Below are 10,771 nucleotides of genomic sequence, written 5' to 3'. Positions count from 1 at the left end.
TGCATTTTCGGTCGACGAATCGTGCCTGAAATTCGGCCCGGATAACTCTCACGTGATCCTGAGACCCCGGCCCGGATACGTGCCCAAGGTTCCTACCACTCCCTTCCGGGACCAGGTGGTGAACCTGCAAGCGCTGCCCTCGGAGGAGGCAGACCCAGCCCTGGCTTTTCTCTGTCCCGTCCGCGCTCTGCGCTTGTACGTGGACAGAACGCAAAGCCTCAGGACCTCAGATCAGCTCTTCGTCTGTTACGGAGGCCAGCAGAAGGGGAAGGCTGTCTCCAAGCAGAGGATGGCCCACTGGATAGTGGATGCCATCGCCTTGGCTTACGAAGCCCAAGGCGTGCCTTGCCCGCCCGGGTTGAGAGCCCACTCCACTAGAAGTGTCGCTTCTTCTTGGGCGCTGGCACATGGCGCCTCGCTGACAGATATCTGTAGAGCTGCGGGCTGCGCGACACCTAACACGTTCGCTAGGTTTTATAGCCTACGTGTTGAGCCGGTTTCTTCCTGTGTGCTCGCTTCAACCAGCCGGTAACACCGAAGTTCCCGCTCTAGTGTCGGCTTGCTGCGCCACTCCCCTCCACGGAGCGGATACGTGCGCTTTTTTGCTCCAGTCGAGTTCCCCACCTAGGCGAACCCTGTGAGTTCCTCCACACCCCTTCGGCAGTCGGACGTTGCGAAACGTCCGACGCCAGGCCTAGTGCTCGTATGCTTGTGTAACTTGTGCTAGGCTGGGTTCCATATGTGTGATCCCTGCGGCGATCCCATATGAGTATTCTTCCACGACCAGCTCCCTGCGGTGAGCCCGTGTCTTTCCCTTGGCAGAGCTCGCTCTGCCGTCACTGTCTGGTGTAGCTTCCCCCTTCTTAGGCTGGAGCCACCCCAGTGACATTCCATATGTTGTACTGCCCTAACCGGCCAGTCCATATGTGTATTCTCCACATGGTACCTCCCTTCGGGCAGGATGTGGCTCCGCAGCGTCCCTCTCCTCTGGAGGGGCACGCTTTCCCAGTGTTATTCAAGGTTCTCTGTGTGGGTATATGGAACAGCAATTGAACTCCCTCTACGCAGGTCTTCCGCCCCAGCAGTTGGGGGTCTGAGAGTCTTGCGTAGGGCGCTGGATGTGGCAGCAACCGATGGCGTTTTCCATGGGATCCCCTAACGTCGTCACGTCGACGTCACGTCGAACGTGAGCGACTGAAGGGGAACGTCTCGGTTACTGATGTAACCCTCGTTCCCCGAAGGAGGGAACGGGAGACGTGACGTCCCGCCCCGCCACAGTTGCTGACCATCGCTGTACGGCCGTCATTAAACTCGGCTCCTCAGTGAAAAACGGTGTGTGCACGGTGACGCGTTCACGCACGCCAACGTTCATTGGCTTGTTCTTAGATACTCGAAGTTGATAGGGCTCCCTGAAGTGATCCCCTAACGTCGTCACGTCGACGTCACGTCTCCCGTTCCCTCCTTCGGGGAACGAGGGTTACATCAGTAACCGAGACGTTTTCAATGCAAAAAAGGTTTTCAGTATATTCTCAATGCATCACCTCTAAACAGCGAGACTAAAAACAAACTGTTTTGTGATATGGATAATGGCCTAATAGGCTATTGTTTCAGAAATGTCAACTTTTGCTTAATCTGAATATCGAATTATTTACTAGCAAGTCATGGATCTGAATGTAAAACTTTGTTCATTTAGACAACTTTGGGCAATGCTTTTTCTTATGGACATGTAGATTAGGAAAGTGGGCGAAACTCTTCCCACATGAAGAGCACTGGTGTGGCTTCTCTCCAGTATGAACTCTCTCGTGAGTTTTCAAGGTTCCTGACTGAGTGAAACTCTTTCCACAGTGTGCACACTTGTACGGTTTCTCTCCAGTATGAATTCTCTGGTGTGATTTTAAGTTGCTCAATGTAGTACAGCTCTTCCCACAGTCAAAGCACATATAAGCTTTCACACCAGTGTGTACACGCTCATGCTCTTTTAAATAGTACAGTTCTGAAAAACTCTTTTCACAAAAAGAACAAAAGTGAGGCTGCATGAACTTTAAGGTGTCTTCTTAAATTTGAATCAAAAACAAATGTTTTATCACACTGATCACAGCTGAATGATCTCACTCCAGTGTGAGAGCGCAGATGATCTTTGAGAAAGCTTTTGCACCTGAAACTCTTTCCGCACTGAGTGCATGTGAATGGTTTTTCTCCGGTGTGAATTCTCATGTGGTCATTTAGATGTGTTTTGTAAATGAAACTTTTTCCACACTGGGAGCATGTATAAGGCCTCTCTCCTGTGTGAATTCTCATGTGTCTTTTGAGTTTTGATTTATGTACGAAACTCTCTCCGCACTGAGCACATGTGAACTGTTTCTCCCCAGTGTGATCTTTCATGTGCACAGTGAGGTTTCCTTTCATTGTGTAACTCTTTCCACACTCAGAGCAGGTGAAAGATCCTTTGACTCCAGCTTTTCCAGCTTGTTTCTTTGTGAAACTCTTTTCAGTCTGTGAAATGGCTGTGTTTCCATCTCCATCTGCGAAATGATGAGATTCTTGCTGTTTGTCTTCATTCACTGCCATCGGGTCTAAAATCAACATATTCCCATAATTCAATTAAAGAATGACAACTGAGAAACAAAAAATAAAGTTCATTCTTAATTTAACACAAACCTAGTTTACTATTGAGTCTACTAGTATCTAGTTTTAGATGTTTTGTTCCATGTCAGTTTTCATCTTAATGTTTCTTATCAGTCATTAAAGAGAATGATGGAAAACACCAACCTATTCGTTCATCTGTATCTTCATCTTTTATTCTGCAGGGTTCTTCCTCAAACTCCATCTTTTCAATAGTATGTCAGTAGTTTCTCCTGGAGTAATTCCTCCTGCTTGCTGCTTCTTCTCCTTTGGGAAGATGGGAATATTTAAACAGCATTTAAACTCTCATGAATGGCAGTGGGAGCGGCTTCACTGACAGAAGGTGTGAATTGTGGACGCTCATTTGCTTATTTAGCAGATGCTCATCACACTTATAATCACTCTCAATTATACAGGTGGAAATGCTTTGCTCTACTAGTCGTTTAGAAACAATTCCATGATTTTTTTTTTTGAGAAAGCAGGACACAATATAAGATTTAACAAACAAAATCGCGTATTTTACGTTTCAATGAAAAAAAAATTTAAATTAAACAAATTAAAAAAAACTAATTATAACATAAATTAATCAACAATGCATTTCAATGACAGAAATAATCTCAGTTAGAACAGAAAATAGAATCGATTGTGATATATTCTGTTTCAATAGAACATCAATCTTGACATTTAATTAAAACTAGTTTGCACATAGTTTATAATATAACATATAGTTTAATATAATGTTTAATATAACAGTATCAACTATAAGTGCACTTGAAATGGTAACAAATTGGATGTATGAAATAATGATAAAATTTTACTGAAATTGTTCCCAGAATGTTATACCGGAGAGACAGATTTATTTTCAAACACTTTCTTGCAACAGACTCTAAATAATGAAAAAAATAATGAATTTATCTTCTCAAAAGATGTGTTTTTTTTTTAGAAATGAGTTCTATATTTTTAGCACTTTTAAACTATCAATTCTTCAATTCCTACAGAGAGAAGCTGAAAGAATATTGATTACGGTTGATTGCTGTAATCAGACATTGATAAAACGATTGAATGTGTGCAAAGTAAAGACATAGGAATAGTTTGCAATTCAGAGATACAGGCATTTAACTTAAAAACTCCAGTTCTGTGTGTCAGATTGTTGCATAATAATTTAAAGGTAAACAGAATGTTCTAGAACATTTCTTTGTTATATGCTGAAATTAAAGTATAGAGCGGTGCAGATATGACGTCAAAGCCCCGCCCCCTGGGTCCCTCAAGATTTTCCTATGGGGTTTTTCAATTTATGAGTAAAATAAAGCCAGTGGTTATGCAGTGGAAGCAGTTATGTTCTTTTTTGGAAAAGTAGGCCTACATTAGCCTACTAGATAAGGCAGTTTGGGGTGTGAGTGTGTGCCATTTACATTGTAGATAGAACAAAACGTCAAAGTATCATCAAGTTATGTTAACCACAGACTTTATTTTACTCATAAATTAAAAACCCCATAGGAAAATCTCGAAGGAACTAACAGCGAATTAGTTTCTGACGTCATCCCTACGCCACATTTTTCTTTAAAATCGTATAAGGCTAGCAACATCCTTTTGATGATACAATATTTGGAATGAAAAAAATAATGTATTGCTGTTGGCAGTGTTAGATTTTAATAGACCAGATAAAAAAAATCATTAAATTTACACATTCATCACTGTCTTATTTTATTACTGATTCATTAGGCTATTATTCATTCAAACTTCACTGAGTTGTTTTTTATTTTAATTCAACATCCATAACTGAAAGTGCAGATGAACTTCAAGGACATTTTTGACGTTTATGCATGTATAAGGCTTCTCTCCAGTGTGAATTCTCATGTGCTCATTTAGGTATTCTTTACGTATGAAACTCTTTCCACACTAAGTGCATGTGAACGTTTTTTCTCCAATGTGAATTCTCATGTGCACATTAAGGTGTCCTTAAAGGGTAACTCAACCCCTGGTCAGAGCCTGACTCCAATCACTGGCAATATTTGAAAAATGCTGGAAAAGAGGGCAGCACTCAGACGTTTTTACACCATGTATTGTAGAATTAAAACGCTTTATACCCAAATGTCAAAAAATGTACTCGAATCAATGAACAGCACTAATAAAGCCCCAGTCTTACAGACCAATAACTAAACAAAGTTGTTTTAGGGTTTAGTTACCCTTAAAGCTGCAGTAGGGAGTTTTGAGAAAACGTTGACTTAGCCTGAAAATTTGAACAAGCACAACTTACAGGTCCCACCCCCTTGCTCTCTGCTGCGCTACAGCCCTCCCTCCACAGCTCGTCCTCCACAGCGGAGCCTGTCGTGAACGCGCAGGCTAGTAAACAGGGCCACCAATGACGGCAGATAAAAAGTGATATGGCACATTCACTAATAGGGACTAAACGTCAATAATATGCTTTACATTGACTATGGCCTGCCCATACTTTGACTACAAACTTGGTCCTCAAATCATTATGTATTTTCCAATAGCCTACATGTAACTTTATAACGTTGCACTCTTTCTATAAGTTATAAATAGCTAGTAAGATAGCGTTAATATAACGGTAACTAACGTTAGAGTATGTAAGTAATTATTCTAGCGATATATAATGCTAGATAAGGTGTGCTAGTACATTATTTCAGCAACATGACAAGCCAGTGAATTAGCAGGTTTCAATTGTTGCTTAGCAGAGTGCATGACATTTTATCTACATGTTATGCGGCTAGAGTTTTGACACCGAGTCAATGGGCTCTGTGTAATTCTTTCTTTCTTTTTCGCTTGTTTATCGTCATCAGTCTTTTTCCTTTTACCTCTTTGTTTTATGAGCAGGTGTCACTCGAGAATTGGCAGTTTAGGTTTAGGTTGTTTCTCCGTCATAAGCACAGCTCCAGCTCGCCGGCAATCTTGAGTTTGAACGACGGCTCGCGCTCCGGCGCTCGCGCTGTGCAAGAGAGGGGATCAGCGCGTACACGAGCGTGATTGACAGTGCTAAGACACTCCTCCTGGCTCTGATTGGTTGTTTCTGACCGGGAGCGTGTATTTCTTGCAAATGGCAATAGGACCACTAGGAGGAGCCAGAGGAGCTTGATTTTTACACAGATTATCTGTCTCATATACTACTGTCAGGACATAATGACAGTTTTAGCAAATACATGTTTTCAAAAGTTACCTACAGGAGCTTTAAACCCTCTGAGGTCTGAGGTGTTTTTGGGGTCCTTGAGATCTTTTGACATGCCCTGACATTTGTGCTTTTTTCAGTTGCTTATAAACATATTAATGGCAAAGGTGTAATTACACTCTATTTAGCACAAACAGGGCTACCATAATATGTGAGCAACATGTATGTACATCTTTGTATTTTTGAGAGAATATTGTTTATGCATGGTTATTGAAAAAAATAAAACTTAAAGTTTCTGAAATAAGGCCACAAAACACATAATAAATGTGTCCACAAGACTTTTGTCTAATGGGTGTTGTCTCCTAGATTTTTTGCTTCAAAATGATCTGAAAATCATCCTGAATCATTCAGACAGAACAATACAATTAATTAAAATTTTGTAAGACACTTTTTGTTTGAATAGGGAATAAGTGTGGGGCATGAATGATCGTGAATAATGCTCTGATTCACACCTGAGAAGACAATGACCCGCATAATGACCCGCATAATGAGCCTTTCATTCAGGTGTGTCACTGGGTACCACAAGAAAGAATGTGAGGACTTATTTTGTATGCATGCAAATTGTATAATATCCAAGGTAAACATTTCTATGCATTAACTATGCAGTTAATTCTCATACTGAAAGTTTTGGAATATATCCTCTCCCCAAATGTGTCACTAATAAAAAACAATAATAAATAATTTAATGAGAAGGTTTATATTGACCTATTAAGATGTTGCTTACATCTACCTTGTAAATATATATTTTTTGCTATTTTATTAAAAATTGTTCAGATGTAAATCAACAACAATTACACATTTAACAATATTTCAAGTGTAATCTTTCTTTTTAAAAAGTATACATTTTATCATACGTACTTCAGAGTTAAGGATTCATTTGTTTGAATACTGGAACAAACACTATAATAACATCTTAGTTGGTAATTCAATATACCTAGTTTATTTTTGACAAAACTTCACATACTATATATTTAACATATGAGCAAAAGCTTATTTGGTGTGACAGTAGTCTTTTTTACAGCAAAAACTTTATAATCTATCCAAAACTAATCAACGAAATCTTGTCTAAACATTCATATTTCGTCTGTAACATATCGTTGTTATGTGTAATTGATTTCAAATGTATCACAGATTAAGTTCATATTAAATGCAATTAGTTTCAATTAGTGATTTTCAATAGTGATTTAAAAAAAAAACTTAAGTGGAACTTTAATGCAACTTAATATCTACTTTCATAATTGCTTTTAGTGTCTTAGTTAGTTATAGAAAGGTGTCTAAAATATAGTTAAAGTGCACTGTTCAATGTACTGACAAGCAATTAATGTGAATTAAAATATACTTTGATGTCATTTAACAATACGCTTGTGAACAATACGCATACAAAGTGTGAATTAAAAGTAATGTTTTCGACTAACTAAATGCATATTATATGTAATTGATTTAAAATCTATCACAGATTGAGTTCATACTAAAAATGCAATTAGTTGAACTTTTGAGTGATTTTTTAAACCACTTAAATGGGACTTTTTTAAAACTTTGAAATATGGTAAACGTGTACTTCCGAAAGTAATGACAAGTCAATTAAGTCAAGTCACCTTCATTTATATAGCGCTTTTAACAATATAGATTGTTTCAAAGCAGCTTTACAGTGATAATAGGAAATTAAAGTAACAGAGATTGTTTTGGCTTTACAGCAGCTCTAGAATAAAGTTATTGTCCAGCTAAAGTTAGTTTTGATTGATTCGCTTCCATTGCTAAATTCATTAGTTATTACAGTTTTTCTCAATCGATTTGGTACATTTCTCCAAACTCAGGTAACTGCTCTCAAAACAGTTAACACAGCAAACTAAACACACTCTTATGTTGGCGAAACCGTTAAGTATTAGCTGCACAATGAAACAGCATTTTATTCTAGTAATGCATTTATTAAAATTCAATATGAACTAAAACTAAAAGTGTGTTCTCTGTTGATTTGATAACAAATTCAGATGAAGATACACAAATAAATAAATGAAAATACATGTTTTTCATTAAGTTCTTTAATGAGGAGTTCAGGTGTATAACAATAAATTGTCACCCAACAAAAAAAAAATGCAAATAAGTACATAGGTAAATAAATAAAATAAAAATGTATTGCATTCATTGAATCAATTAATTTATTGATCATGCCTCTCAATTACACCTGGGGCCCGTTCAGAAAGGAGGTTAAGTGAAAACTCTGAGTATGTTAACCCTTAAATGAGGGAAACTCTGGGTTTTCTGTTTCAGAATGTGAGGTATGTCAAACCTGAGAAAGCAGAGTAAGTCAAGCCCGTTTCTGAAAGAGAGGTAACTTATACTCAGAGTCAGTTACCATGGTAACTTACTCTGTGAACCTAACCTGGTCGGGAGCAGGTTTTCTTCAGTTAACCTAGAGTTTATTTTGGTCTCCTCCCCTTTTTTAAAGAGGAAGCAGTGTTTAAACACCAACAATAATACTACAATTTATTTAAACATTATTTAAGGAATATATATGTATATATATATATATATATATATATATATATATATATATATATATATATATATTGTTTGTCCATGGTTTAATTGACTAAATCTGTTTTGCAGCACTTTGCCAAAAAAATAAAAGGATTTAAAGAACGTTTGCTAAACTTTTATTTGATTACCACCGTTTTTGAAAATATATTTGTATTAAATCATAAAAAAAAAAAAAAATCTGAATAAAAAACATCTCATAGAACTCAATTATTTTTGAACATTTTATAAGTTATTAATGATAAAAAATAAGTTGTTAATCTAATTCATAATTCATTATTGAAATTAGTTGATTAGATATGTTTTATTGAACACATTTTAACTGATTTATTCGTTTTAACTGATGATAATAATAACCATAATTTAATAATGCAGTTTATATATTTAATAATTGTTTAATACCATAAACCGTGATATTTTCTGTGAAACTCTCATACAACCCTACACAGGAGAGTCCCCCACCCCACACCCGCTGTTAAACAAGTAACTCAGCAACTTTTACTCTGAGTACATTTTAAATGAGCTACTTTTTACTTTTACTTGAGTAGATTTTTAGACCGGTACTTTTACTTGTAGCTACTTAAGTACAATTTTATCAAAGTAATAGTATTTTTACTTGAGTAAAATATTGTATTACTCTTTCCAAGTCCGTTAGTTCTAAACAAATTCAGTGGCATTACACACTGAAGTGTGTCCCTACTATTTATGAAGTTTAGGCCTACTATTTGTCATAATTTCTGGTGTATTGAGTAGGAGTATTGGTGTATTGGGACAGGAGGCTCCAAAAGACAGATATTACCATCCGAATCTGTTGGGACCAACGAAAAACCCAACCCAAACTAAAAAAAATGGAAATATCAAAAAATACCCTATATAAAAAATAACACATATGTAGACCTCTTACATTTTATGAAAGCCCTTGGATCCTGGGGAGTGGCTCTGATGAAGGAATTCCCTCAGCCAGAAATGCTGCTGCACTGCTAGACACTGGATGCTATTTAGTTATTTAATATGTCAAATGTTTGTAAAGTCAGGTAGCCTACACCCATGATATGCTTAAGCCTTACCTGATTGAATTATGTTTTTATATTTTATTTTCAGCTGCTTTTAATGCCTGCAGGATTGCACCTATACATGAAAATTAAAATCAGGTTGAATAACATAGGCTACTGTTCTTCCAGTTTCACCTCTGATATTATAACAGTTGGGTAAGTTACTCTAAAATAGTTATTAATTACTAACTATAAATTACATCTTCAACAGTGTAATTAGATTCATGTAATAATTACTATCTTTAGAAAGTATTGGTCTACTTATTACTAATTACTAAATCCCATATCAACCTCAACCACTTGAACAATACAAGGAGAGACAAGAAACTGCACTTGTAATGCTTTCAAATTAACAATATACAATTGCATGAATTATTCTTGAATTGACCAAAGTGTGTAGAGGGAGAAGGTTACATTAAAAATATGCCTTTTAAAAATGTATGTTAAATCCACTATTGTTTTATACAGAATTGTTCTATAGTCTATGCAGTATTTAATGCAATTACATCAGATTTTATTTTAAGTTAAAGAAGAATTAAGAGTAATCCCTTTAATTAAATTACAATATTTAGATTACTTGGCAATTAATTACACCCAACACTGTATAACAGTAATTCCTCTTTTTGTCTGGCGCTGTTGCCATGGTGACTCGTAATATCTGCGCTCCATTGATAATGGCTTTTTATAGTTGTGGTGCACGCGCTTAACTCAGAGTCAGTCAACTTAGAGTTGATTGAACTTACTAATTTCAGCTGTTCTGTAACCGAAAACTCAGAGTTTCCCATCTCAGAGTAAGTCAACTCAGAGTTCAAGTTTTAACTCAGAGTTGGTTGAACCTCCTTATTGAAACGGGCCCCTGGCCAAAGAAATTCATCAACATCACAGCAAATATTTTCACGAGTCATACATCGTGGGAAAAAACGCCTTGAATGCTGTATCCATCCTTGTGCCCCAATATCTCCACAGGTAAACAATGAGTCCGCACACCAGAAGATGCTCCTAAGCGAGTTTTAATAGTTGCTCACCTCGTGTAACGTTTCGGGCCCAGCCCTTCATCAGACTTTTTTTGAACCCAATATCTCCACAGGCCTCTTCCATTGCTTGAAGAAGACTCACTTGGTTGTAAGAGTTGCGATCATGTACTTTCCATCTCCAAGAGGAGAAGAATTCCTCAATTGGATTCAGGAAAGGAGACACCATCTCCTTTCCTGAATCCAATGAAAGGAACACCATCCTGAGAACACCATCCACGTTCCTTCCACCCACCATCCTGGGTGGAAGGAACACCATCCTGAAATGTGGGTGATTCTCAAACCACTCTCACACTAGTGCTGAATGGTGGAATTGGACATTGTCCCAAACAACTACAAAATTC

General features: G+C 37.4%; 1 pseudogene; it reads right to left on the bottom strand.

Moving 5' to 3' along the window:
• Positions 1-1,685: 1,685 nt before the first annotated feature.
• Positions 1,686-2,526, bottom strand: LOC130095613 (gastrula zinc finger protein XlCGF57.1-like; annotated as a pseudogene).
• Between the last annotated feature and the right edge of the window lie 8,245 nt (positions 2,527-10,771).

This window comes from Rhinichthys klamathensis, unplaced genomic scaffold, assembly GCF_029890125.1.
Source record: "Rhinichthys klamathensis goyatoka isolate OS25496 unplaced genomic scaffold, OSU_Roscu_1.1 h1tg000191l_1, whole genome shotgun sequence".
NCBI classification, from domain to species: domain Eukaryota; kingdom Metazoa; phylum Chordata; class Actinopteri; order Cypriniformes; family Leuciscidae; genus Rhinichthys; species Rhinichthys klamathensis.
This window is presented reverse-complemented; position numbering and strand designations above follow the sequence as displayed.